This window comes from Puma concolor, chromosome B2 (genome assembly GCF_028749965.1).
Source record: "Puma concolor isolate L17-30 chromosome B2, mPumCon1.1.hap2, whole genome shotgun sequence".
NCBI classification, from domain to species: domain Eukaryota; kingdom Metazoa; phylum Chordata; class Mammalia; order Carnivora; family Felidae; genus Puma; species Puma concolor.
In genome coordinates this window covers 88,328,914-88,355,302 of record NC_141671.1, presented here as the reverse complement: position 1 = coordinate 88,355,302, position 26,389 = coordinate 88,328,914, and the positions used below count along the sequence as shown (strand labels likewise).

General features: G+C 36.2%; 1 long non-coding RNA gene across 2 annotated transcripts; it reads left to right on the top strand.

Annotated features, from left to right (window-relative positions):
- Positions 1-10: 10 nt before the first annotated feature.
- Positions 11-26,389, top strand: LOC147581097 (uncharacterized). 2 transcript variants are annotated; one of them, XR_015251403.1, is made up of 3 exons: positions 11-479; positions 594-715; positions 26,131-26,389. It is a non-coding gene; the product is annotated as an uncharacterized LOC147581097 (long non-coding RNA). The 2 variants fall into 2 exon arrangements; XR_015251402.1 differs by lacking the exon at positions 26,131-26,389 and adding an exon at positions 2,533-3,617.

The window sequence follows — 26,389 nt, the reverse complement described above, 5'->3', positions numbered from 1 at the left end:
CCGAGGCGGAACGGGCCGCGCGGAGGGACAAGAGACTCCTCCCCCGACGCAGATACCGAACGCGCGCGCCCCGCTCCGGCAGGGACGGGCCGGAACAGCCTCAGCCCCGCCCACCTCACGTGGCGGGGAGCGTCCTGCTTTTTGTGCGGCGGAAGGGCCTTGTTTGGGAGCCAGGTGGCTAGGTTCCGGGAATACTGCAGGCGGGATGCAGGGGGCTCAAGTTAGTAAAGTGTTACTTTAGGTTTTTGTATTGTCAATAGTGTTTCAGAGCAGTGTTGATCAAATTAACTACTTTTATTTTTCTTGTGCCCTTCATTTGTTTTTGGGGGAGGAAAGGGGGAGGATATGTGCCTGTGCCTGCGATTAGTATTTCTTCTTCCCTGGCTATTAAGGAGCAGTCCGTAGTGAATTATGTTAATTTTTATATGGACACAGAGCAATTGTACCTTTTGGGTGACAAATGGGAGACAGTACTGAAGGTAGGTACTCTATTTTTTTGCACAAAGATGATGAATTTGGGTACCGTTAAAGGTTGGGAATTGTTTCCTGTTATTCTAGATTTAGAACGTCATTCTTTCCCGTTTCTCCTACAGGGAATATTGGCTCTATCAAGTAATGAAATAGGAACATATATATGCATATATAGCTACCGATGAAATGGAGGAAGCAAAGGGCACCTTTATTTTGCTTTACTCTGCATTGAAATCAGTAAAAGGTGTGTATTTACTCTGAAGTAATTTACTCTGAAGTACTCATTCTCTGTCAGATACCATGGATTACATTGGTTGGTAAGGCAGATATGATCTTGCCATAAACAACTTATAAGTCTAATGAAGCAGATTTTTTTAGTACTTAATATAAACTATAAAAAGTAGAACAATAGGGAAAATATAGCATACCATGTGATCACTTGGCATCCAAACTTGTTACTTACTATATAGGACTCTGTCAGCCTGGAGTCTACTTTTTGGCAGCATCAGCTGCTGCACACCACATGTGGATTGTGGCCTAGACACACCAAACCCTTTCAGTATCTTTTCTGGAATGCCTGTCCTATTCCTCACTGCACCATGCCCCCATTTATTTTGTAACTTATTTTTCCATGATGTCCCAGATTAAATAAAACTCTTCAATGAAGCCTTTTTTAAATTCCTACAATTATTGTAGGAGTTATATATATGGTGTCTAGTAGCTAAATGCTATTATTGTCTCTAATAACAAGAAAAACTACATTGCAATTTTTACTTACTATGTCTCTAAGTCTGAGCTCCTCGGTGCTCCTTAGCATTAGTATGACATCGGGTACATAGTACCCTGGTATACTCCGTATAGGTTAAATGAACAAGTCAGTGTAACTGTTTTGGTGCAGCATTTTACTTTGGTATAGTAATAACATTTACATTTATTCCTAAAAAGCAATAATTCCTAAAAAAGGAATAATTACTGATTGTATTTTTTAGATCCTAAAGTAAAATGGTAGCCACTAGGAAGATGAAGCTATTTAAAGTAAAGTTAATTAAAATTAAATAAAATTATACCAACAATGAACAAGTGGAATTTGAAATTGAAAACACAATACAACTAGCATGCCCAAAATTACATTGGCACCCCCCAAAATGAAATACTTAGGCATAAATTTAGCAAAATATGTACAAGATCTATATGAAGAAAACGACAAACTTTGATGAGTGAAATCAAAGAAGAACTAAATACATGGAAAGGTATTCCATGTTCATGGATAGGAAAACTCCAGGAAATCTTATATTTTCAAGATGTTAGTTCTCTTTAACTTGATCTATGATTCAATACAATCCCAATCAATTTCCCAACAAATTGTTGGGTGGATATTAACAGTCTTATTGTGAAGTTTATATAAAGAAGCAAAATACCCAGAATAGCCAACACAATATGGAAGAACAAAGTTGGAGGACTGACACTACTGGACTTTAAGACTTACTATGAAACTACACTAATCAAGATAATGTGGTATTTGTCAAAGAATAGACAAATACATCAATGGAATAGAATAGAGAGTCCAGAGATAGACCAATATAAATATAGTCAATTAATTTTTGAGAAAGGAACAAAAGAAATACAATGGAGAAAATACAATCTTTTTGACAAATGTTACTGGAATAATTGGATAGTCACACACACACACACACACACACACACACACACACACACACAAATGACTATAGATACAAAACTTAAAGCCTTCATAAAAATTACATTTGGAGTGGTCTGCCTGCATGGCTCAGTGGGTTGAGTGTCCAACTTGTGATTTCAGCTCAGGTCATGATCTGAGGGTCATGGGATTGAGCCCCGCATCAGGCTCCGCACTGAGCACAGAGCCTGCTTGAAATCCTATCTCTCTCCCTCTGCTCCTCTCCCCTGCTTGTGTTTGCACTCTCTCTCTCAAAAAGAAAATTACATTTGGATCATAGATCTAAAAGTAAAATGCTACTATAAAGCCCATAGAGATAACAGGAGAAAATTTAGATGACTTTGGATATATCACTGACTTTACAGATACAATACCAAAGGCACAACACATGAAAGCAAGAACTGAAAAGCTGGACTTGATTAAAATTGAGAACTGGTCTGCTAAAGCCCAAGTTAAGAGAATGGAAGACAAGATATAAACTGGGAGAAAATCTTTGCAAAAGACATTTCTGATAAAGGACTGCTATCAAAATATACGAAGAAGTCTTAAAACTCAAAAGTAAGAAAACAAGGAGCCCAATTAAAAAATGGGCCAAAGACCTTAACAGGCATCTCACCAAAGAAGATGTATAGATGGCAGAGCCACCTATAAAAGGATGCTCTGTATCATGTCATCAAAGAAACACAAATTGAAATAAGATATCACTACACAACTATCAGAATGACCAAAATATGGAATATTGACAATACCAAATGCTGATGAGGATGTGAAGCAATAGGAACTCATATTTGTTGCTAGTGGGAATGCAAAAAGGTACAGCCACTTTGAAAGTTTGGTGCTTTCTTACAAAATATAAAAATACTCTTACTCTACAATTGAACACTTGCACTCCTTAGTATTTACCCAAAGAAGTTGAAAACTTATGTCCACATAAAAACCTACACACAGATATTTAAGGCATCATTATTCATAATTGCCAAAACTTGGAAGCAGCTAAGATTTCCTTCAGTAGGTGAATGGATAAATGAACTATGATACATCCAGGCAATGGAATATTATTCAGCACTAAAATGAAATGGGCTATCAAGTCCTGAAAAGACATGGAGGAACCTTAGGTGCATACTGCTAAGTAAAAGAAGCCAATCTGAAAAGGCTACATACTGTGTGATTCCAACTATATGACATTATGAAAAGGCAAGACTATAAAGGCACTAAAAAGACCATTGAGGGGCGCCTGGGTGGCGCAGTCGGTTAAGCGTCCGACTTCAGCCAGGTCACGATCTCGCGGTCCGTGAGTTCGAGCCCCGCGTCAGGCTCTGGGCTGATGGCTCAGAACCTGGAGCCTGTTTCCGATTCTGTGTCTCCCTCTCTCTCTGCCCCTCCCCCGTTCATGCTCTGTCTCTCTCTGTCCCAAAAATAAATAAATAAACGTTGAAAAAAAAATTTTTTTTTAAAAATAAAAAAAATAAAAAGACCATTGATTGTCAGGGGTTGGGGAAGGTGGAGGGATGAATAGGCAGAGCCTGGAGGATTTTTAGTGCAGGGAAAACACTATGATATTATAATGATGGACGTGTGTTGTTATCATACATTTGTCCACACCAATAGGATGTAGGACACCAAGAGTGAGCCGTAATGTAAACAATTAACTTTGAGTTATTATGATGTATTAATGTAAATTCATCATTTATAACAAATGTTCCACTTTGGTGAGGGGATTTTGATAATGGAGAGGCTACATATGTGTGGGTGCAGAGAATCTAGGGGACATCTTTATACCTTCCTTGCAATTTTCTTATGAACCTAAAACTGCCCTTAAAAAACAGTTTAAAACTTTAAATAAAATATAAAAGTTAGTCCTTCATTCACAATAGCCACTTTTCAAATGTGCAATAGCCATATGTGGCTCATGGCTATCTTATGGAACAGTATAGAAAACCATTTTCATCTTCAACAAGAGCTCTATTGGACAGTCCTGGTTTCAATCTTTGATAAAGACACACATTTGTTCACTCTGAAATCATGAGACTCAAAACAACTATCTGCACCTAACAACTATACCTTAACTGCAGTATCAGTTATTTTGAATGGGGAATAAGAATGAAAGGGGACTATTTCAATGTTGGCTAACATCATGATAAAGAATAGAGGAGCTTTAAGTAATCTAATGTATGAATAGGATAATGGTAAACAGTACAAGTGGCTACTGAATAAGAGATGAAAGATTCCTCTTAAGAACAAACTGTATGTAGACTTGGAAAATAGAGCTTCATTCCTCTAAAAAAACCTTTCTAACAGCTTGTGTCTACAGACTTAAGTCAAATTTTTGACATGTATATTATGTGGGAAGGACTCATGGTCCTTCACTACACTAGGTACATGATTGTGTATGGACGCTACACTAGGTACATGACTGAGAAACCATCCTCAGATTCATTTTAAATTCAAAGGCTAATAAAATATTCTAACATTTGTAATGTGGATTGATAGTTTCTTTGATGATATGAGATGTGATCCTGTAAAATTCCTCCAAGGTAAACCATACTTTTAATAAAATTTGAAGACTTTTTCTTTTTTACTAGAAAATAAAACAATAAAATGTGAAGTACTTTTTCCAACTCAACTAGGAAAATAAACCCAAGCAACTGCAAAATGTGTATTCTTAACCAAGTCATTGCAGAGAAATTACAAAGACATTGTGTTAATATTGTCACTGATATTACCTTATTGTAGTTAGGGATTTAACAAGCACCTTGATACACCATCAAAAATGGCAGTTCAATCTTATACATAGAAAGCATCAATACCTTTGGAAGCTACTATGATTTATGGGTGAAAGAAAAGCCAAAAGTTCAGAAAAAAGAAGATGAAATTGAAGAACTAGAAATAAGGGAAGCAAAGAATGTATAGAGGGTGGAATAGTTAACAATACCTCTACGGGGTCAAAGAGAATGAAAATAAATGCAAACCCGTTGACTATTAGAGCAAAGAGGTTATGACTTTTAAGAGGGGATTTTTTTTTTTCCTGCTATGATAGCAATGGAAGTTAGATTGTAGGATACCTCAGGAACAAATGTGAATAATGGGAGCAAGAACAAAGAACTGATCAAGTATTAAATGAATAGAAGATAAGTCAGTGAAAAGAGAGATTACAATAATGTTCAAGAGGTAGGCAGCAATTATGCAGGGACCATAGAATCACAGCGTATTAGGGCAGGAAAGCCTCTTCAGATCATTCATGCTAGTATCCACCCACAGTAATAATTTCTCTGCAAGGCCCTGGCAGATTATGTACGTTTTGTGTGACCACTTGAAGTGATGAAGTATTCCCTTCTTTGCAAAGTAGGTTAATTCATTTTGGGACAGATTTAACAGAAATTCCTTCCCTATACTAAAGCAAGATCTATTTCTTTGTAACTTCTGTATTCTTTCCTTGAGTCAGCAGAATGACTCTAATATATCTTTCCCATGACCACTCTCCAGATATTCAGTATGTCCCTCCTGTTTTCTTTCTCCAAGTTTAGCATCTAAGATCCTTCACTAGATCTCCTGAAAGAATTTCCAGACCTCTAGATATCCTGGCCATCTTCTCTTACTGAACTCTAGTTCTCCAGTATTAGCTTTTGAAAGTGATGCCCAGAGGAATTTAGTATTTTACACACAGTCTGAATAGAGCAGATGACAGATTAATTTCCCTAGATATTATACTTCTGTTAATTGGATTCTTGGCTTAAATTGAGCTGGTAATGAACTGTATCTAAATTGCTATCAAACTAGGTTTAGTCAACTCTGTATCTGAAAAAATTAAATTTAATTTGATAAATTTCACCTTGTTAGCTTTGACCCATTCATTCATTTATTATTTCAACAAATAGTGTTTGAGATCTACTATATGCCAGTCTTTTACCATGGGTGTACCAAGAAGAGCAAACTGTTCTAACTAGTTGAAATTATTTCCAAAATTAAATGTCCTTCAACATTGTTATTTCTGCCATCACCTGCCATCTATAAGTTTTTAAAATATAATTAAGTTTTTTATTCTAGTTAATAGAAAAATTGATTAAGAGAGAAACAAGGATATAGTCTGTGATAAGTTGGTGACACTGGTATGTTAGGATTCTAGATTCAAAAAATTTTAGAGCTAGAGGGAACTTTAGGGACATCTGAAAGTCTGATTTATTAGTTTTATAGAGTTAACACATACCTTTGAATATGATTGTCTTAAATACCATATTTCCCCTTTTGTTTAGGGGAAGATGGTGGAATGCCAACTTGTTTATGGAATTCCAGAATTGAAATTTATCAGTCTTGGAAAAAACTTTTCAAGACTTACTCTTAAAGAACTCTTGCTGTTCCATAATAATCACCATTTTCTTTATCAACATCCTACAAAGCTATTTAATAACTTATTTTAGAATATTTTTTGCTTTCCTATATTTTTCTTTTTATTCTCCTTCCAAAATGAGATTTAAAATTCTTTTTTGATATTTGTAGGTTTTGTTGGATGGGGGAGCAAGTTTTTGTTCATTGTGACCCTTCATCTTTATCAGTAAAGCAATAACTGGCATCCCTTCTGCTTCACATCACTTTATCATTGGTACATAACCTTTGTAGTCTGGCCTATGGAGTCAAATGCATATACTTTATAAACTATAAAATTACTTATCTATTTATGCTCCCCTTACTCCTCACTAGTGTTGTGACTATATTGTCAGAATTTCATTTTAGAGCCACATTTTTGTGAAAGTTGTTCTGCAAATATATATATTTATTCCCAAAACACTAAGTAGTCTTTTGTTTCCAAGGGAACAAATTCTATATTAGTCTTTTCTGGTTTTGTTCCCCCCCTCTCCCACCATTTCTTCACAGTGCTGTATTTAGAGCCAGACGTATTAGCCCCAGGCACCAGTTGCTTTCCTGAGTACACTTCTCCACAGTATAACTGCCAGGCAAAATGACAAAAAGTCGAATTCTGAAAGGAACAAGTTAGTGTTCTTGTCAGTGCTTGGACGTTGTTCTCAAAGAAGCTAAAATTCTTCTATTTTATCAACAAAATATGATGTAAAGGACTATATTGGCAGTTTGTATCACTGCTAAGGTACTGGTTTGTAGAATGGTATGTAGTGTTAATAGTCATAGGGACACATTCTAAAGAAATGTATAGTATCTGTGTTTCCTCCCAAACAAAAAGTCACACTGGCTCAAATCTCCAGGTATGATTTGTGTCTTTCTTCTTCTTCTTGGTACCTTTTCACCACTTTCACCTACTTCACCCACGTCTAACACCTAACCTCTGGCAACTGACGAGTGTGTTGTCTGTATCTATGAGTTTGTTTTATTTTAGATTCCACATGTATGTGAAATAACATAGGGTGTGTCTTTCTCTGTCTGATATCTTTCTTCTTTATCTCTTGCTCCTTCTCCTCTCTCAATTTTCTCCTCCTCCTCTTCTTCCTCCATGTATTAATTATTAGTTACACCAACAAGATATATGTTGTAAAGAGATTGAAGACTTTATAGTAGCAGCAGTGATACATCTGGAAGTTGTGAAGAGCCACAGCTGGTATACCTAATATTCACCCTTTTAAATTCCATTCTGCGATTGTTTCAGAAAGTAAGTTCTGGTCAAGCTCCTAAAGGTACTCCAATCAAGAGTAGGTGGTAAAAATGTCTTCAGATATATAGATGCACAGTGTATGTTATTACAAATCTTTACGGCAATTCTTGTATTCTCTTAAATTGATTTGTTTCTTTGAATCTTAAAATCTGTGCTCATGTTTTAAGCAGATTGTGTTTATGAGACAAATACTATTGCTGATATCTGTTATTAATCATCATAGTAACTATATCCCTGTGTAATTTTTACATGGATTAAGCACTTAATGTCTTCCTTATATCTGTTTGACCGTAGCAATTCCAATTGATTTCATTTGGTCAGCAAATACACAGCACATAAGCTAACACTCTTCCTTTTAGGACCTAGAGTAGACCACTAATCAATTATAGCATTTGTCTTGCTAAGCCTGGAAATGCCTCAGAATCCTTCTCAAACAATGTTCCAGCCAACTGCTAACAATATATTAAAGTTGGCACTTGCTATGAAATATATTCCCCATTCCAGAGCAAGGCCATACTTCTGAGAAATATCCTAATGTAAAAAGACCTCTGGGCAGTAGCATCAGAAATATAAGGATCACCAGTGAAGTATGTCAGATACTTCTTTGAATGAGGAATTGTACCAGGAGAATCAGATATAGATCCTAATTTCTCAGGAGCCAGGAATTGACAGAAGAGAATTCTGTTTTAGACTTAGAGTAAATGTTGCATGGAAACAAAAAAAGAAAACATACTTTGGGGGTATATCTATAGATCTCTAAATTGTCTATCTGTGTGGCCACCACTCAGATTCCCCTTATTCTACTGAGTAGTTTTTTGTATTGCACAATGGTGCTTAATTGTGATGTCATACATGTTTCCTGGAGCTAATGATCCAGGAGGTAGTGAAAGGGGACACATATGTTTTTAGTTTTGTTTTTCCACAACATACAGGAAGGAGCTTCTTAAAAGTGGGAGTTCATTCTTTCCCTAGTGGTTCTTACTGTTTGGTTTCAGGAAACTTTTGTGGTCTTAAACATTTTGAGGATCTCTCAAAGAGCTTATGTATATGGGTTATATCTATTTATTGTGTTAAAATGGAAATAAATTAAAATAGTTATGAACAATGACTGCAGTAAAATGAGTGTTAATGTAAATAATATATATTTTTTGTAAAATTAATCTGGTAGAACAAAAAATTTAGTGAGAGGAGTGGATTTGCTTTAGGTTTTCCCAAGTCTTTTTAACATTTGGCTTGTCAAAAGAAATTTCAGAGAATTTCACTTGATATATTTTATTGAGAGAGAAACAAACTATTCATAAGCTGGGAGACTTCAAAACTAAAACTGGTGGAAGCATGGCTTTCAGTAGTTACAGCTCAGTTTATAAAGCATGAATGAGGAAGTGCATTGTTTTGTGATTTGTTACTAGAAGCTTACATTCCTTTTATGGTAGTAGCACTCTATATGCTGATTTGTTTGCATATCTTCTTACTTGGTTGGCTAGGAAGCTGTAAAGTCATGCTTATTTGAAGGAAATGTAAGTTTTATTTAAGGTTAGAGTTGGCATTTCAGGGAAATCAGGGCAGTTTTAAACTTTGGTTATGTGACTATAAATGTTTGGTCCCAGGGGTATATTCGGATTGTGCCCTTCATTTTGGATTCTTTTTAACAGGGTCAATAGAAACTTTTTCAGTTTGTTACGATATCACACATCATGTAATTGCTGGAAAACTTCACTGTATGCCCATGAAAAAAAATGAGTGTGAAAAAGACAAATAATGATGTAATACCACTTTGACAATAGTTTGACATCATAACCTCTGAAAGATTTTAGGGACACCAGAAGTTCCTTACCGACACTTTCAGAACTGATGCTTCAACCTTTTCTGTGATGACTGCTGACTTGATGTAGAATGAATGTATCAAGTCTCCTGCTAGGGCTGTCCTTGGCATTGCATCATTTAAAAGAATCAGGCCTGTGGAAACACAATATCAGCCAAGATAATTCATTCAACTAAATATTTATTAAAGACATTTTCGCAACTTTTACGATATTTGCATTCATAATTTAGAGAAAGTGTACCCCTAAATACAAGCAAAAATAGAGAGTTAAGATCTGGGGAAAAATAATGAGGTTTTCAGGCTACATAGCTCTGTAAAGTTGGCTCATTCATTTATTCAATGCTTATTTATTGAACACCTATTCTGGGCAGAGGGGATACATAAATGGCTAAGACAGCTCTAGTTGTTACCTTCATCTGAGCTCATAGTCTAGTTGTATAACTTGCACCCCAAATATGGCTTTTAAGCAAAACAAAAACAAAAATGAAACAAATATGTCAATTACAGGATTATCACCAAAAGGTAAAGAGGGACCCTCAGGGAAAGCAAAGATTTTTGGAGATGTACTAAATACTTTGCCTACAGTAAATGCCACGATGGACTTTTTAAAGCTGTTTGTTCATAGCCTCCATTGACGAAAGCTGAGAACGAGAACAATATGCAACTCAGAGTATCACAGAAACTGCTTTCTTTGAAACAAGCATTATCATCCATTTGTTGTCAGTCTTATAAGATGGTGACTCTAAAATGAAATTACTTTTAGGGGCTCCTGGGTGGCTCAGTCGGTTGGGCGTCCGACTTCGGCTCAGGTCATGATCTCGCGGTCCGTGATTTCGAGTCCTGCATCGGGCTCTGGGCTGACAGCTCAGAGCCGGGAGCCTGTTTCGGATTCTGTGTCTCCCTCTCTCTTTGACCCTCCCCTGCTCATGCTCTGTCTTTCTCTGTCTCAAAAATAAATAAATGTTTAAAAAAATTAAAAAAAAAATAAAATGAAATTACTTTTGTTTTTTAGATCCATATTTTCATAGTACAGCCTCTACTGGCCCATTAGACCTGTAGTGCTGCCTACCAAAAATTAGTCCCAAGGTTCTACCTTATAGCAAGGGGACCAAGAAATGTGGAGAAACCCAGACTATTTGATGGGAAGTAAATGTCTGATAGAGCTGGAACTGTATTATACAGCTGAGGGAGTATTTCTTTAGATGGAAGGTTTTTTGTTTTTGTTTTTTCTAGAATGGGAAAGAATGGTCTGTGTTATGGAGTGAATTGTATTCCACCCCCCCCCCCCCCACCAATTTATATGTGGAAGTCCTAATCCCAGAACCTCAGAATGTGACTGTATTTGGAGATAGAGTTTTAAAAGAGGTAACTACAGTACAGTGAATTCATTAGGGTGGGCCTTAATCCAATATGACTGGAGTCCTTATAAGGAAGAAAATTAGGACACAGAAATGTATGGAGGGAAGATCATATGAGAAGAGAGAGTAGACAATCATCTACAAGCCAAGGAGAGAAGCCTTAGAAACCAAGCCTGCCCACACTTTGATCTCAGATTTCTAGCTTCTGGAATTGTGGGAAAGTAAATTTCTGTTGTTGAAGCCACCCATTCTGTGGTACTTTGTTATGGCAGCTCTAGAAAACTAACAGTATGAGTATATGATGAAGAGAAGAACTATTGAAGGAGAAGTAATTAAAGATAGGAGAGTAAGGGAGAAGGAGGCAGAAGGATTTTCTGGAGAAAATCCCCAGAGTGACAGAAAACTATGTGGTAAAATCCAGATAGATGGTATGTAGTGATTTGAAAAATAGCACCAAAGATATCCACGTCAATTTCCTGGAAACTATGAATATTACTTTATATGACAAAAGATGTGATAAAGTTAAGTCTCTCTCTCTCTCTTTTTCTTTTTTAATTGGCAGGGGAGGGACAGAAATACATCGTGGGGAGAGAGACATTCTCTTCATTGAGTATGGAGCCCGATGCTGGGCTCGATCCCATGACCCTGGGATCCCATGACCCTGGGCTCCCATGACCCTAGGATCATTGAGCCAAAATCAAGAGTTAGATGCTTAACTGACTGAGTCACCCAGGCACCTCTAAAGTTAAGTCTCTTGAGAGGAACAGTTTATCTTGAATTATCTGAGTGTGTCCTAACCATAATCATGTGTGTCCTTATAAGAGAGGCAGAGAGAATTTTGAGACACATACACAGAAAGGGAGAAGGTAATGGAATATAACCTCAAGCTGAAGAATGCCTTAGCCACCAGAAGCTGGATGAGGAAAGAATACATTTCTTATGTTTTAAGCCACCAAGTTTGTGGTAATTTCTTACAGCAGCCAGAGAAAACTAATAAAGATGGGCTAAGGAAAATGTCTTCCTTTTAGACATGAAGTATAAAAGTAGGGATGTTTATACATTAATTATCTTGGAGGTGGTGAAGTAATTAAGACTATCCATTTTTAAAAATTTTTTAAGTTTATTTATTTATTTTGAGAGAGAGAGAGAGAGAGAGAGAGAGAGAGAGAGAGAGAGAGAGAGAATGCAAACAAGGAAGGAGCAGAGGGAGAGGGAGAGAGGGAGAATCCTGAGCAGGCTCTGCACCATCAGCCGAGAGCCCAACATGAAGCTTGAACTCACCAATTGAGGGATCATGACCTAAGCTGAAATCAAGAGTCAGATGTTTAATTGACTGAGCCATGCAGGCATCCTAAGACTGCCCATTTTGTAAGCAATAATGCCTCACAAGATTTTATGATGTTTTTATTTGGTAGAGACCCCAGACTTTAGACTGAACCCCAAATATAATAGAAAGCATTCAGATGTTAAAAAATCTTTTACCAACAAACAGTAAAGCTTATTTTGCTTCATGAAGTACTTATAGATTTAAAAAATCAGACAGTAAATACAGGTTCAGTAATGAAATACCCACCTCCTCAAGATATGCATGTTTCGTAAGTAAGAAATTTCCAATTGCTTTTCTTGAGGTCAAAACAACATTCATAGCAAGATTGCTTCTTTGAAATTCTGTAATAGTACAGTGTTCTAGATTGTGATATACTGCAACATAGCAAAGTCTAATGGATTTTCCTCAGGAAATCTATAAAAATTGTTATGATTGAACACTGCTTCAGAACTTGGTAAATACATTGTTTATCTAAAATCTTGTATGTGTTATCATACTTATTCTGGCAGGTGGGGGGAAATTTGGGTGAATGTTTGTTGTTAGCAGAAGGATGAATTAGTTTTGCACCTATGAGTTGGCATCCCATAAAACCCATTCACAAAATAGTTGCTTACTGGAGTTTTTTATCATTATGGCTGAAAAAGAGAGGCACATCTGTGCTCCTTGCAATATGAGACATTCATCTTTCAAGCAAATATACGTGCCAGAAGAGATTAGGATATGAGCAAAAAGATTCAGTAAGTGGTTCTATTTGAGACCATGATTCCAACATTAGAGGCAAAATTGAGATTCAACCCTATAGCTGTATCGTGAAAAGCCACAATAACCATATGGAGGCTTCACACATTTTACTTCTGTTTGAGTAATTTGGTAGAGAAAACAACATGAAAAAGAAACATGTTTAGAAGTCCTTAAAGTATTACTAATTATTTATTTAGCTTGTTTCAGAAATTTGATATGTTATCTTAAACAAATATGAAATTCTCTAAGCATACAGCATAAAGTCATGTTCTAAACCCAAGTGTTTTTTCTTCCTAAGGACATTTGTTCAACAACACACAAATGAAACAATGGAAAGGGACACTGTGTGTGTGTGCGCACGTGCTGGGGAGAGGCTAGAAGGTGCAGAAAACCCAACCACTGGGGGCATCTTCTAGCATTTCTTGAACCCCAGAGATTTTTTTTTTGAGTTGAAGTTTTCTTTCTTTTTTTAAATTTAAATTCAAGTTAGTTAACATAGAGTTCAGTCTTGGCTTCAGGAGTAGAACCTAGTAATTCATCTCTTACATATGACACTCAGTGCTCATCCCAAAAAGTGCCCTTCTTAATGCCCATCATCCATTTAACCCATACCTTCCCTTCCCTCCAGCAACCATCCATTTACTCTCTGTATTTAAGCGTCTCTTATGGTTTGTCTCCCTCTCTGTTTTTATTTTATTTTTCCTTCCCTTCCCCTATGTTCATCTGTTGTGTTTCTCAAATTCCACAAATGAATGAACTCTAAAGATTCTTGGCCTCTAATCTCTGTCTCTAACCCTTCACCTGTTTCAATTCTCTTTACGAACAACAGCAACCTGTTTTATAGGTTTCCTGGGTTTAGTGACAATGTCATTCATTTTTGTACCCACATATGTATATAGCATGGTGCCTTGAGGTAAAATACTAAATTGTCCTATGTTGATTATTACAATAGTCACTTATCTGTTTTGCTGATTTCAGTTTACATTTCTACAATATATTTATATTAAAAACATAAAGTGTAGTTCAGGCCACACATACTTTTAAAAACACTTAATGGCTCTGATTTTGTCAAAGTAATGAAGTACATACAGACTCCTAAAAATCTCCTGAAATAACCCTACACAATCTGTCCGAACTTACTGTCCCAGCTGTATCCTGATATCCTCAGCACCCTTAATGAAGGCTGGGATCCACCAACATGCCACATTGTTGTCCTTCTCAAAACCCACAGGATTACTGCAGATCTCTGAATATTTGCACCCAATAGTTTGTCTTTTTGAAAGACCCTTTCCTCTCTTTATCCCTGGCAATGTAATTTTCTCCTTCCTCTCTGCTCTAATATCCTTGATCTGCCCTCTTCTTGAATAATATAAGTACCTTAGAAAGCTTTAATTTTTTTCCACATATAATTTTTAAACTTTATTCCATTATTTTATTCTTCACATTAGTCAAAGGTATAACATTTTTTTTTCTTCTGAGTTTCACCTTTCATATGTTCCTTCTTTCTTGTTTCAAATTCCTTCATTATAAAGTAGATCCATTCGTAATACTTTCTGCAAATAGCTATTGGTAGTAAAACTGTTATAGTCTTTATTTGTTCATCAGAAAATCCCATTAGATCTTCAAAATGGCTGCAGAATCTGACCACTTTTACAACTTTGACCACCATCATTCTAGTCTTCTTCAAACAGGTGATGGGAACAGCTTGCTACCTGATCACACTGCTTCTGGTCATCCTCTCAGTAAATATTGCTAATTACCTCCCAAAGATCCATTCTCTTCTCTTTTGTTAAAACTTGTATCCTATTATAGTAGAATGACATAGTAATGAGCTAAAAATGACAATTCCTCACCTCTCTTGCAAATGAAGTGGTTGAGGGGATGTCAGAATTGTCTCTGGGTAAAGCCTTGAGGAAAGCTCTCTTTTGAAGGAGCTGATAAATCTGGGAAGAACACTCATTTCCTGTTGCCTCTTCCTGCATTTTAATGCCTGTCATGTGAAAGTGGTAGCAAGAATTTCAGCAGCCACTGAGTCTAAAGTAAATCCAGGAGGATTACTGAGACTTTGGTACTGATATCTTTGAGGAATAGAGTCTATACTAGCAATCTCCTAATTGATACAATTTAAGACTAATGCCCACATAGCAGCTAGAGGAATATTTTGAAAATGTTGGTTTGTAAGAGAAAACATAAAGAAATGTTTTGCATTTTTGGAGTAGCCAAAAATTTTTTATACATTACCCCTAAAAATACTAACTAAAAAGGAAAAACGTGACATGAAATATATTAAAAACTTTCACCAAAAGATCACAATAGATATTAAAGATGCAGAGTGGTAGAAAATATTTTTTGACATATATATCTGACACAGACTTTATATGCAAGAAATATAAAGGACTTCTACAAACAAGTAAGAAAAATACTACAATCTAACAGGAAAATGAGCAAAAGACCTGATAGGTGCCTCACAAAAGAAAAGTATCTAAATTACCATTAAACATTTGAAATGTGCAACTTCATTAATTAGAAGGGAAATTAAATGAAAACTAAATGTAATGAAAACTAAGATAATGAAATAACAATATACATCCCCCAGAACAGCTAAAACTAAGAAGAATGACAGTATCAAGTATTGAAACATAGCTGGTGGATGTGTAAGTAGATACAACAATTTAGAAGAACTGATTGGCTTATCTACTAATCCTTATCATACTTAATAGCTTATACACCAACAATTTCACTCCAAGGTAAAATCCAGGAGAAATTAATATATATTGTGGTAAGCTGAATAGTGCCCCCATAATGATGGCCACATCTTAATCCTCAGAACATGTGTTACCTTGTATGATAAAGGCAGGTGTGATTAAGTTAAGGCTATTGAGATGAAGAGACTATCCTTGATTACCTGAGTAGGCCTGATGTAATTGCAAGCGTCCTTATAAAAGGGTTGCAGGAGGACTTAGGGAGACAGAGAGCAAAGAGTGGAGTGATGCTGTTATAAGTCAATGAATGCCAGCAGCCTCTGAAAGCTAAAGGGGCAAGGCATAGAATTCCCCTTGAGACTCCAGAAGGAACTAGACCTGCTGACATCTTTATTTTTTCCCATGCACTTCATTTCAGACTTCTGAAGTATGAGAGCAGGAACTTTATTTTCATTAATACTATGTTGCCATGTCTAGATAATGTAAGTGCCCAATAACAATTGTTGGAAAATATTTGTGAATGAATGAATGCAAATGTTTTTATTTCATTCTTTTTGATAGATAAATTATCATGGTATATAATTGTAGGTTGACCGTTATTTCCTTCAGCATGTTGAAGAGGCTTCTGGCTTCTCCTTATTTTTCAGTTCTTTCCTTTGTAACTTCAACTGGATGTTCTATCCTCTCTGTCTCTAAACTTCATTGTATCCATCTCTTTATTTCCTTATGCTGTTCTCTGGGTAGTTTGCTTAATTCTATATCAAGTTGATGAATCCTTTCTGTTTAACTCATCTATGTAAAGTGCATACATTGTAAGGCTAAATCTCAATGAATCATTACAAAATAAACATACCAAACATACCCTGTAACTACCACGTAGGTCAGTAAGTTTTGTCAGTACCCAGAAGCCTCCTGTCCTGATCAGGGTTACATTCTTTTAATATTTCCATTATAGAATTTTAGGATGAAAGTTAGTTTCTTTTGGCCCTTTAAAACATACAATTTATTGTGTTCTGGCTGCTATTGCTTTTATTGAGAAGTCAATGATGAGTTTTATTATGGATCCCATCAACCTAGTCTGTTTGCCTTTCTTGTAACCAATTTTATGATTTTGTTGTTTTTCTTTGTTTTTCATTGATTTTACTATGATGTGCTTATGTGTAGCTTTCTTTGTATTTATCACTTTTGGGTTTTCTAATGCTACCTGAATCTATGGCTTGATCTCTTTTGTAAGTTTTTAAAAATCCATAGCCATACTCTCTTCAACTATTTTTCTGTCCCATTTTTCTGTCTTCTTTTTCTGAGATTTTGGTTACACATCTGTTCAAACTTTTGCTGTATCCCCTTTGAATCTCCTTTGTAATTTTCTTTATTTTCCTTCCTTTTGTTTCTCTACTTAATTCTGTACATTTTCTTCTACATATTTTCCAGGTGACTTATTCTTTTTTTATCTGTGACTAATTTACTATAAGCCCATATATTGAGTTATTAATATTCAGTCATTACATTTTTCATATCTAGAATTTTCATTTGATTCTTTTTTCATTATTATTTATTTTTATTTTTAAATCTATATCCAAGTTAGTTAGCATATAGTGCAATAAAGATTTCAGGAGTAGAACTGAGTGATTCATCCCTATGTATAACACCCAGTGCTTATTTCAACAAGTGTCTGTTCATCTGTTTTGTATCTTAAATTCCACATATGAGTGAAGTCATATGATATATTCTTTCTCTGACTTATTTTGGTTAGCATAATATCCTCTAGTATCATCCACATTGTTGCAAATGGCAAGATTTCATTCTTTTTGATTACCAAGTAATACTCCATTGTATGTATGTGTATATACACATACATACATATATACATACCACATCTTCTTTATCTATTTATTTGTCAATGGACATTTGGGTTATTTCCATACTTTGGCTATTGTTGATATCGCTACTATAAACATTGGGGTGAATGTATCCCTTTGTCACAGCATACCAGTATCCTTTGGATAGATACCTAGTAGTGCAATTGCTGAGTCCTAGGGTAATTCTAGTTTTCATTTTTTGGGGGACCCTCCATACTGTTTTCCAGAGTGGCTGTACCAGTTTGCATTCCCACCAGCAATGCAAAAGAGTTCCCCTTTCTCTGCATCCTTGCCAACATCTGTTGATGCCTGAGTTGTTAATGTTAGCCATTCTGACTGGTGTGAGGTGGTATCTCATGGTGGTTTTGATTTGTATTTCCCTGATGATGAGTGATGTTGAGCATTTTTTCATTTGTCTGTTAGCCATCTGGATGTCTTCTTTGCAAAAGCATCTATTCATGCTTTTGCCCATTTCTTCACTGGATTATTTGCTTTTTGGGTGTTGGGTTTGATAAATTCTTTACAGATTTTGGAAACTAACCCTTTATCTGATATGTCACTTGAAAGTATCTTCTCCCATTCAATTGGTTGTCTTTTAGTTTTGCTGATGGTTTCCTTCACTGTGCAGAAGCTTTTTATCTTGATGTCCCAATAGTTAATTTTTGCTTTTGTTTCCCTTGCCCCTGGAGACCTGTTGAGTAAGAAGTTGCTGTGGCTGAGGTCAAAGAGGTTTTTGTGTACTTTCTTCTCTAGGATTTTGATGGCTTCCTGTCTTAATTTTAGGTCCTTTATCCATTTTTTAACTTTAATTTTATTTTTTTGTTTTTTATTTTTGACAGAGAGAGACAGAAGTGTGAATGGGGGAGGGGACGAGAGAGAGGGAGACAGAGAATCTGAAGCAGGCTCCAGGCTCTGAGCTGTCAGTACAGAACCTGACACAGGGCTTGAACTCATTGACTATAAGATCATGACCTAAGCTGAAGTTGGGCACTTAACCTACTGAGCCACCCAGGTACCCCCTATCCATTTTGAGTTTATTTTTGTGTATGGTGTAAGAAAGTGGTCCAGGTTCATTCTCCTGCATGTCGCTGTCCAGTTTCCCCAACACCATTTGCTGAAGATACTGTTTTTATTCCATTGGATATTCTTTTTTTTTTAAATTTTTTTTAATGTTTATTGATTTTTGAGACAGAGAGAGACAGAGCATGAACAGGGGAGGGTCAGAGATAGAGAGGGAGACGCAGAATCTGAAATAGTCTCCAGGCTCTGAGCTGTCAGCACAGAGCCTGATGTGGGGCTTGAACCCATGAACCGCGAGATCATGACCTGAGCCAAAGTCGGACACTTAACCGACTGAGCCACCCAGGTGCCCCCCATTGTATATTCTTTTTTGCTTTGTCAAAGATTAGTTGGCCATACGTTTGTGTGTCCATTTCTGTGTTCTCTATGGTGTTACATTGATCTGACTGTGTGTTCTTGTGCCAGTACCATACTGTCATGACAATTACAGCTTTGTAATACATCTTGAAGCCCAGGATTTTCATGGCTTCAGCTTTGCTTTTCTTTATTTATTTTTTAGATTTTTTTAATGTTTATTTATTTTTGAGACAGAGAGAGACAGAGCATGAGTGGGGGAAGGGCAGAGAAAGAGGGAGACACAGAATCTAAAGCAGGCTCCAGGCTGAGCTGTGAGATCATGACCTGAGCCGAAGTTGGACACTTAACAAACTGAGCCACCCAGGCGCCCCTGGTTTTCTTTTTCAGGATTGCTTTTACTATTGGAGATATTTTCTGGTTCCATACAAGTTAGAGGATAGTTTTTTCTAGCTCTGTGAAGAATCCTGGTGTTATCTTGATAGGGATTGCATTAAATACGTAGATTGCTTTGGGTAGCATTGACATTTTAACAATATTTGTTCTTCTAATCCATGAGCATGGAATCTTTTTCCATTTTTTGGTTTCTTCTTCAATTTCTTTCATAAGCTTTCTATAGTTTTCAGTGTATAGATTTTTCACCTCTTTGGTTAGATTTATTACTAGGTATTTTATGTTTTTTTGATACAGTTATAAATGGGATAGATTCCTTGATTTCTCTTTCTGTTGCTTCATTATTGGTGTATAGGAATGCAACCGATTTCTGTGCATTGATTTTATATGCTGTGACTTTGCTGAATTCCTGGATCAGTTCTAGCAGTATTTTGGTGGGATATTTTGGGTTTTCCATATAGAGTATCATGTTGTCTATGAAGAGTGAAAGTTTGACTTCTTCCTTGCTGATTTGAATGCCTTTTATTACTTTGTGTTTTCTGAGTGCTAAGGCTAGGACTTCCAATACTATCAGTATTGGATTGAATATCAGTGAATATTCACTTGAATATTAGTGTCAAGAGTAGACATCCCTGCCATGTTCCTGAACTTAGGGGGAAAACACTCAATGTTCCCTATTGATGATGATATTAGCAGTGGATTACTCATATATGGCTTTTATGATCTTGAGGTATGATCCTTCTATCCCTACTTTCTTGAGTGTTTTTATCAAGAAAGGATGCTGTATTTTGTTGGATGCTTTCTGCATCCATTGAGAAGATCATATAGTTCTTGTCCTTCCTTTAACTAATGTGACGTATCACATTGATTGATTTGCGGATATTGAACCAGCCCTGCATCCCAGGTGTAAATCCCAATTGGTCATGGTGAATAATTTTTTTAATGTGTTGTTGGATCTGGTTGGCTAATAGCTTGTTGAGGATTTTTGCATCCATGTTTATAAGGGAAATTGGTCTGTAGTTTTCCTTTTTAGTGGGGTCTTTGGTTTTGGAATCAAGATAACGCTGGCCTCAAAGAATGAGTTTGGAAGTTTTCCTTCCATTTCTATGTTTTGAAATAGCTTCAAAAGAATAGGTGTTAACTATTCTTTAGATGTTTGATAGAATTCCTGTGGAAAGCTATCCTGCCCTGGACTCCTGTTTTTTGGGGAGATTTTTTATTATTAATTCAATTTCTTTACTTGTTATGGATCTGTTCAAATATTCTATTTCTTCCTGTTTCAGTTTTGATAGTGTATATGTTTCTAGGAATTTGTCCATTTCTTCCAGATTGCCCAATTTATTGGCATACAATTGCTCATAATATTCCCTTATTATTGTTTGTATTTCTGCTGTGTTGGTTGTGATCTCTCCTCTTTCATTCTTGATTTTATTTATTTGGGTCCTTTCCTTTTTCTTTTTGATCAAAGTGGTTTATTGATTTTGTTAATTCTTTCAAAGAAGCAGCTTTTGGTTTCATTGATCTGTTCTACTATTTTTTTTCCTTCAGTAGAATTGATTTCCACTCTAATCTTTATTATTTTCTGTCTTCTGCTGGTTTTGGGTTTTATTTGTTGTTCTTTTTCCAGTTCTTGAAGGTGTAAGGTTAGGTTGTATATCTGAGACCTTTCTTCCTTCTATAGGAAGGCCTGGATTGCTATATACTTCCCTCTTATGACCACCTTTACTGCATCCCAGAGGTTTTGGGTTGTGATCTTCTCATTTTCATTGGTGTCCATGTGCTTTTTAATTTCCCCTTTAACTTCTTAGTTAACCTATCCATTCTTTAGTAGGATGTTCTTTAGTCTCCAAGTATTTGTTGCCTTTCCAGATTTTTCTTGTGGTTGATTTTGAGTTTTGTAGCATTGTGGTCTGAAAATATGCATGGTGTGATCTCGATCTTTTTGTTATGAATTTATTGCCATTATGTTGCCTGTAGAGCTGGAGTTTCTGGTGATGTTTCTCTGGTCCTTCCTAGTTTTTGTTGGTTTTGTTCTTTTTTTGTTTTGTTTCATCTTTTCTCCCCTCAGAGAGTCCCCCTTAAAATTTCTTGCAGGGCTGATTTAGTGGTTATGAACTCCTTTAATTTTGTTTGTCTGGGAAACTTTTAATCTCTCCTTCTATTTTGAATGACAGCCTTGCTGGATAAAGAATTCTTGGCTGCATATTTTTCTGATTCAACACATTGAATATATCCTGCCACTCCTTTCTGGTGTGCCAAGTTTCTGTGGATGGGTCTGCTGTGAACCTGATCTTTCTTCCCTCATAGGTTAAGGACTTTTTTTCCCTTGCTGCTTTCATAATTCTTTCCTTGTCTGTATATTTTGTGAATTTGACTGTGATATGCCTTGTTGATGATCAGTTTTCGTTGAATCTGACTGGTGTTCTCTGTGCTTCCTGGATTTTGATGTTTGTGTCTTTCCCCAGGTTAGGAAAGTTTTCTGCTATGATTTGCTCACATAACCTTTTACCCCTTTTTCTCTCTCTTCATCTTCTCGGACCCTTATGATTCAGATGTTGTTCCTTTTGAATGAGTCACTGAGTTCTCTAATTCTTATGTCATGCTCTGTTGCCTTAGTTTCCCTCTTTTTTTTTCCTGCTTCATTATTCTCCCTAAGTTTGTTTTCTATATTGCTGATTCGCTGCTATGCTTCATCCATCCTTGTTGCTGTGGCATCCATTAGAGATTGCTTCTCAGTTACTGCATTTTTAATTTCATCCTGACTAGATTTTACTTCTTTTATGTCCACAGATTTTACTTCTTTTATGTCCATAGCTTTTTTCAACCCCAGCTATGATTCTTGTTGTCATGACTCTAAATTCTGGTTCAGACATCTTGCTTATATCTGTGTTGATTAAGTCCCTGGCTGTCATTTCTTTCTGTTCTTTCTTTTTGGGTGAATTGGTGCCAAGTTCTGTGTTTCAGCTTATGCAGATTGTTTTGTTAGTCCTCACATCAATTTTCTTGGTGTGCAAAATGCTTTGATGCTGATCTAGCTGCATTTCAGGGATGAAAGAAGTGGAGAATTTCCATGCTGCTCTGCCATCTTGACCCTGCCTTGTTAATCCTCTCTATAGTTCTAGTTTAATGTGATTTCATTTGATTCTTTTTTATAATTTCTACTTATCTGCCAATATTATCAATTTTATATTTTATTTCCTTAAAAATATTAAAATCCATTTCCAATAATTCTGTTATTTGGATTTGGGGTTTGTTGGTTTCTGTTACCTGTTTTTATCTTTGTTGTGATCATGTTGTCTTGTCTCCCTGTATCTTGTTTATTTTTTTAATGTAAACAGCACATTTAACCCGATGCAATACGGCTAATTTAGGGTATGATGATGTTATTTTCCATCAGAGAGGATTCATATTTTCTTCTGGTACATGGCTACAAATTCCAGATCATCTTTTTTTTTTTTTTTTTCAGATCATCTTAATTCAATAACAGTTTGTGATGATTCTTATCTGGGAGCTAGCGCTTATTAAAAGCCTGTCTTTTAATGATGGACTCACATTCCTAGGGTGTATTTCTGTGTGGACCCAAACCCAAGTCCAGGGTGTTTGCCATGACCCGTATTTTGAGTATGCAGTGAACTCCAATTCTTGTCCTTTGATACCATGAATCTGTTCAAAATCCTACTAAGTTCCTGATTTTCTCAGATGCTTCTTCTGGTATAAGCATGTACATTAAGGAAAAGTGACCCCAGATACAAAGCTCTTCTGTCTTCTTAATTTTATCCCCCAGATCTTGGTCTTCTAATTTATCCTTGCCTCTTTAAATTTCAAATGGAATCAAGTAGATTAAAAAAATATTTTGCCAGCTTTAATAGTTATTCTTAGCATGAGGGTTGATCTGTTTTAATTTGCTATAATTACCAGAAATGAAAGTCAGGAGGAATTACTAGCCTTTTCAGTTATATAAGTTCTATTTTATTCTTTCTAAAGTTTGCCTGTCCTTTTCTATAGAGACTTCTTTTGGTATGCCTTAGATTCCTTTTATATATCTTTTATTTTTATTCTAAATACAGTTATCTTATAGTGTCTACTCAGTAACTACATTATTGGAGGATATAATTTGTTCTTTATTGTGGGTTTTTAAAAAAGAGAGCTCTGGGTTTGCCTGCTAGATTTATCTCTTAATGGCTGTATGACCTTAGGCAGTTTGCCTAAATTTTTAAGGCTAATTTTCTTTCATCTTTTTGAAATGGAAATTGTGTTAAATATAATTCTCATAGTTGGTTCTGCAAGGTCGATTTTTGTTTTTGTCTGTTTGGTTAATATAAAGGGAATGAAATTGGGACTAAATTAAAGTTATAAGTTATAAATAAGTTATAAATGTTTTATTTTGTAGGTATAGAAAACTTGTTACTTTGGATCTTCCTGTAATCACAGGGATTCAGTCTGACATTACCTTGATGGATAGGACTTTAATCTTACTGCTAGAGAAACTTGGGAATTTTTGCTTCTAGAGCTATGGAGAGCTCTACTACAAAATGTGCTAGATGTAATTTAAAACCTTTTAAGGTTTATAAGGGAATTCCTCATTGTCCAAAAATAAAGAAAAATCAGGAATCTAGTGGGGTAAGCCAACACTGGATTTGTGGCCTCATAAAGGTATTTTCTGATAAAAGAGGCTTGTGTTTTCGTGATGCAGTGATTCCAGTAGTCAGTTCCTTCAAATGGATATGTTCTTGGTAAAAAAGATAATCTAGAAAAAAAAATCTTCCCATCAGCAAAGATATGTGACAAGGTCATTTCTTCATTCTTGGTTCCGGCAAGGGAGGGCAAAAGAGAACGAATTTCTTAAGAATTCCTGAATACAACACTGACCTCTTGTGGAATTGTTATTCAGATTTATGTAATACCAATCCTAGAAATTAGAATAATGTGGTCATGGGTATCTGGCAGAAGCAAATAAAACTATTCTCCAGAAAAGTCTGCATTTAATTTTGATCCCATCATTATTTCCATAGATTTAGACTAACTAAATTTACAATTCAGAATTAGAAAACATTAAAAAAACAAGCCATTGTGAGTGAGAATCCGTATGAACAACAATAGAATCTGAAATTGGGTAGAGCATCAGTGGGAGTTTTTGTTTTGTTTCATTTCATTTTTTTGTTAAGATGGGCTAGACTTAATTATTTTTATAGGTCAATATCAAAAACAGATTTAGATGGAAGAGTCAGGGGAAATAAACCAGAAGAATAGAGAAAAGTTGGAGGAAGAGGGCCCATTCATCCCCTGAGGAAAGGAAGCTGAGGTTGAAATATGAATTAAGCAGGGAGAAGACCTTGACTGATTTGTGTTTCAATTTTATCAATGTAGTAGGAAAGCTGAAGGAGGTGAGATTGAGTATGGGAATTGGAAACTTGAGGACATGGGTAAAAGTTTAGATTTTGCAAAGAGGAGAGGAAGATGAACAAGAGAAGGACTAATAATGATCAGTGTTGAGTGCCTGGATGTGCACATGAGAATTTGAGCTATTTTCATCTTATGAAGTGTGGCATTTTCTGTCAGGTATGGGAAGATGGAAAAGCTGTAAAAAACAGTTACAACCAAAGGCATATTAAGAGCAAGGGCAAATTACTAATTCTTGCATCAAGAAAAATATGAAATTTGGGGCGCCTGGGTGGCGCAGTCGGTTAAGCGTCCGACTTCGGCCAGGTCACGATCTTGCGGTCCGTGGGTTCGAGCCCCGCGTCGGGCTCTGGGCTGATGGCTCAGAGGCTGGAGCCTGTTTCGGATTCTGTGTCTCCCTCTCTCTCTGCCCCTCCCCCGTTCATGCTCTGTCTCTCTCTGTCCCTAAAATAAATAAACGTTGAAAAAAAAATTAAAAAAAAAAAAAAAAGAAAAATATGAAATTCTATTTAATATTTTTATTTTAAGAAGAAAGGGATTATGTTTAGGAGCTTTGAGAGATTTTGTTGCAGTTGAAGTGATTACAAATTTTAAAGTTTTTATGCTAGAAAGAGTAAACATTAGCTATCCAGAAAATTTATTTACACGAACAAATACTGGACAAATAAGTCTTATTGAATTTCTTTAGTTTTTACCTGATTATTTTGGTTGCCAAACATTCTAAATAGTGTTTTCTCTTTCTCTAAATGTGTATTGCAAAGCATGGAACAAACAAGTCAACCTTAAAACTTTTAAACTCTATGGGGTGCCTGGGTGGCGCAGTCGGTTAAGCGTCCGACTTCAGCCAGGTCACGATCTCGCGGTCCGTGAGTTTGAGCCCCGCGTCGGGCTCTGGGCTGATGGCTCAGAGCCTGGAGCCTGTTTCCGGTTCTGTGTCTCCCTCTCTCTCTGCCCCTCCCCCGTTCATGCTCTGTCTCTCTGTGTCCCAAAAATAAATAAAAAAACGTTGAAAAAAAAATTTAAAACTCTATTCAGAAACCGGTTAGGCACTATGCATGTTAAATTTGAAACCTTGACAGCCAAAGAACAAGTGCATGTATGAATTTTAAGTGATTTCCTACATCATTATTTCAATGCTACTGGAATCATTCACTGTGTTAGGTGTTCTAATCATTTATTGATTTTCTGGTAACTAGCATGGCAGCAGCAACAAAACCTCATACACTTCTGTCTAGAATTACTGCTGTACCATAGCACCTGCTGTGAGGAAAATTAAGTATAGATGAGAGATCCTTGTTGATTTAACTCCCAGCAGGTTCCACATGAAAACAAAACAAAACAAAACAAAAAAACCCAAAACTTTGTTCCAGGACATCCTGAAATAAGAGAAGAATAAGGAGAAATGTGGGGATCTGAAACAATAAAAGGTAAAACGAATTGAAAAAGTAAACAAAGTAAGACATAATTTTTAAGAATTGTGAAATTCAGGGGCTCCTGGGTGGCTCAATCAGTTAAGCATCTGACTCTTGGTTTCGGCTCAGGTCATGATCTCACAGTTCGTGAATTGCATTCCTGCTCTGTGCTGTCAGTGCTGTGCCTGCTTGGGATTCTCCCTCTGTCTCCCTCTCT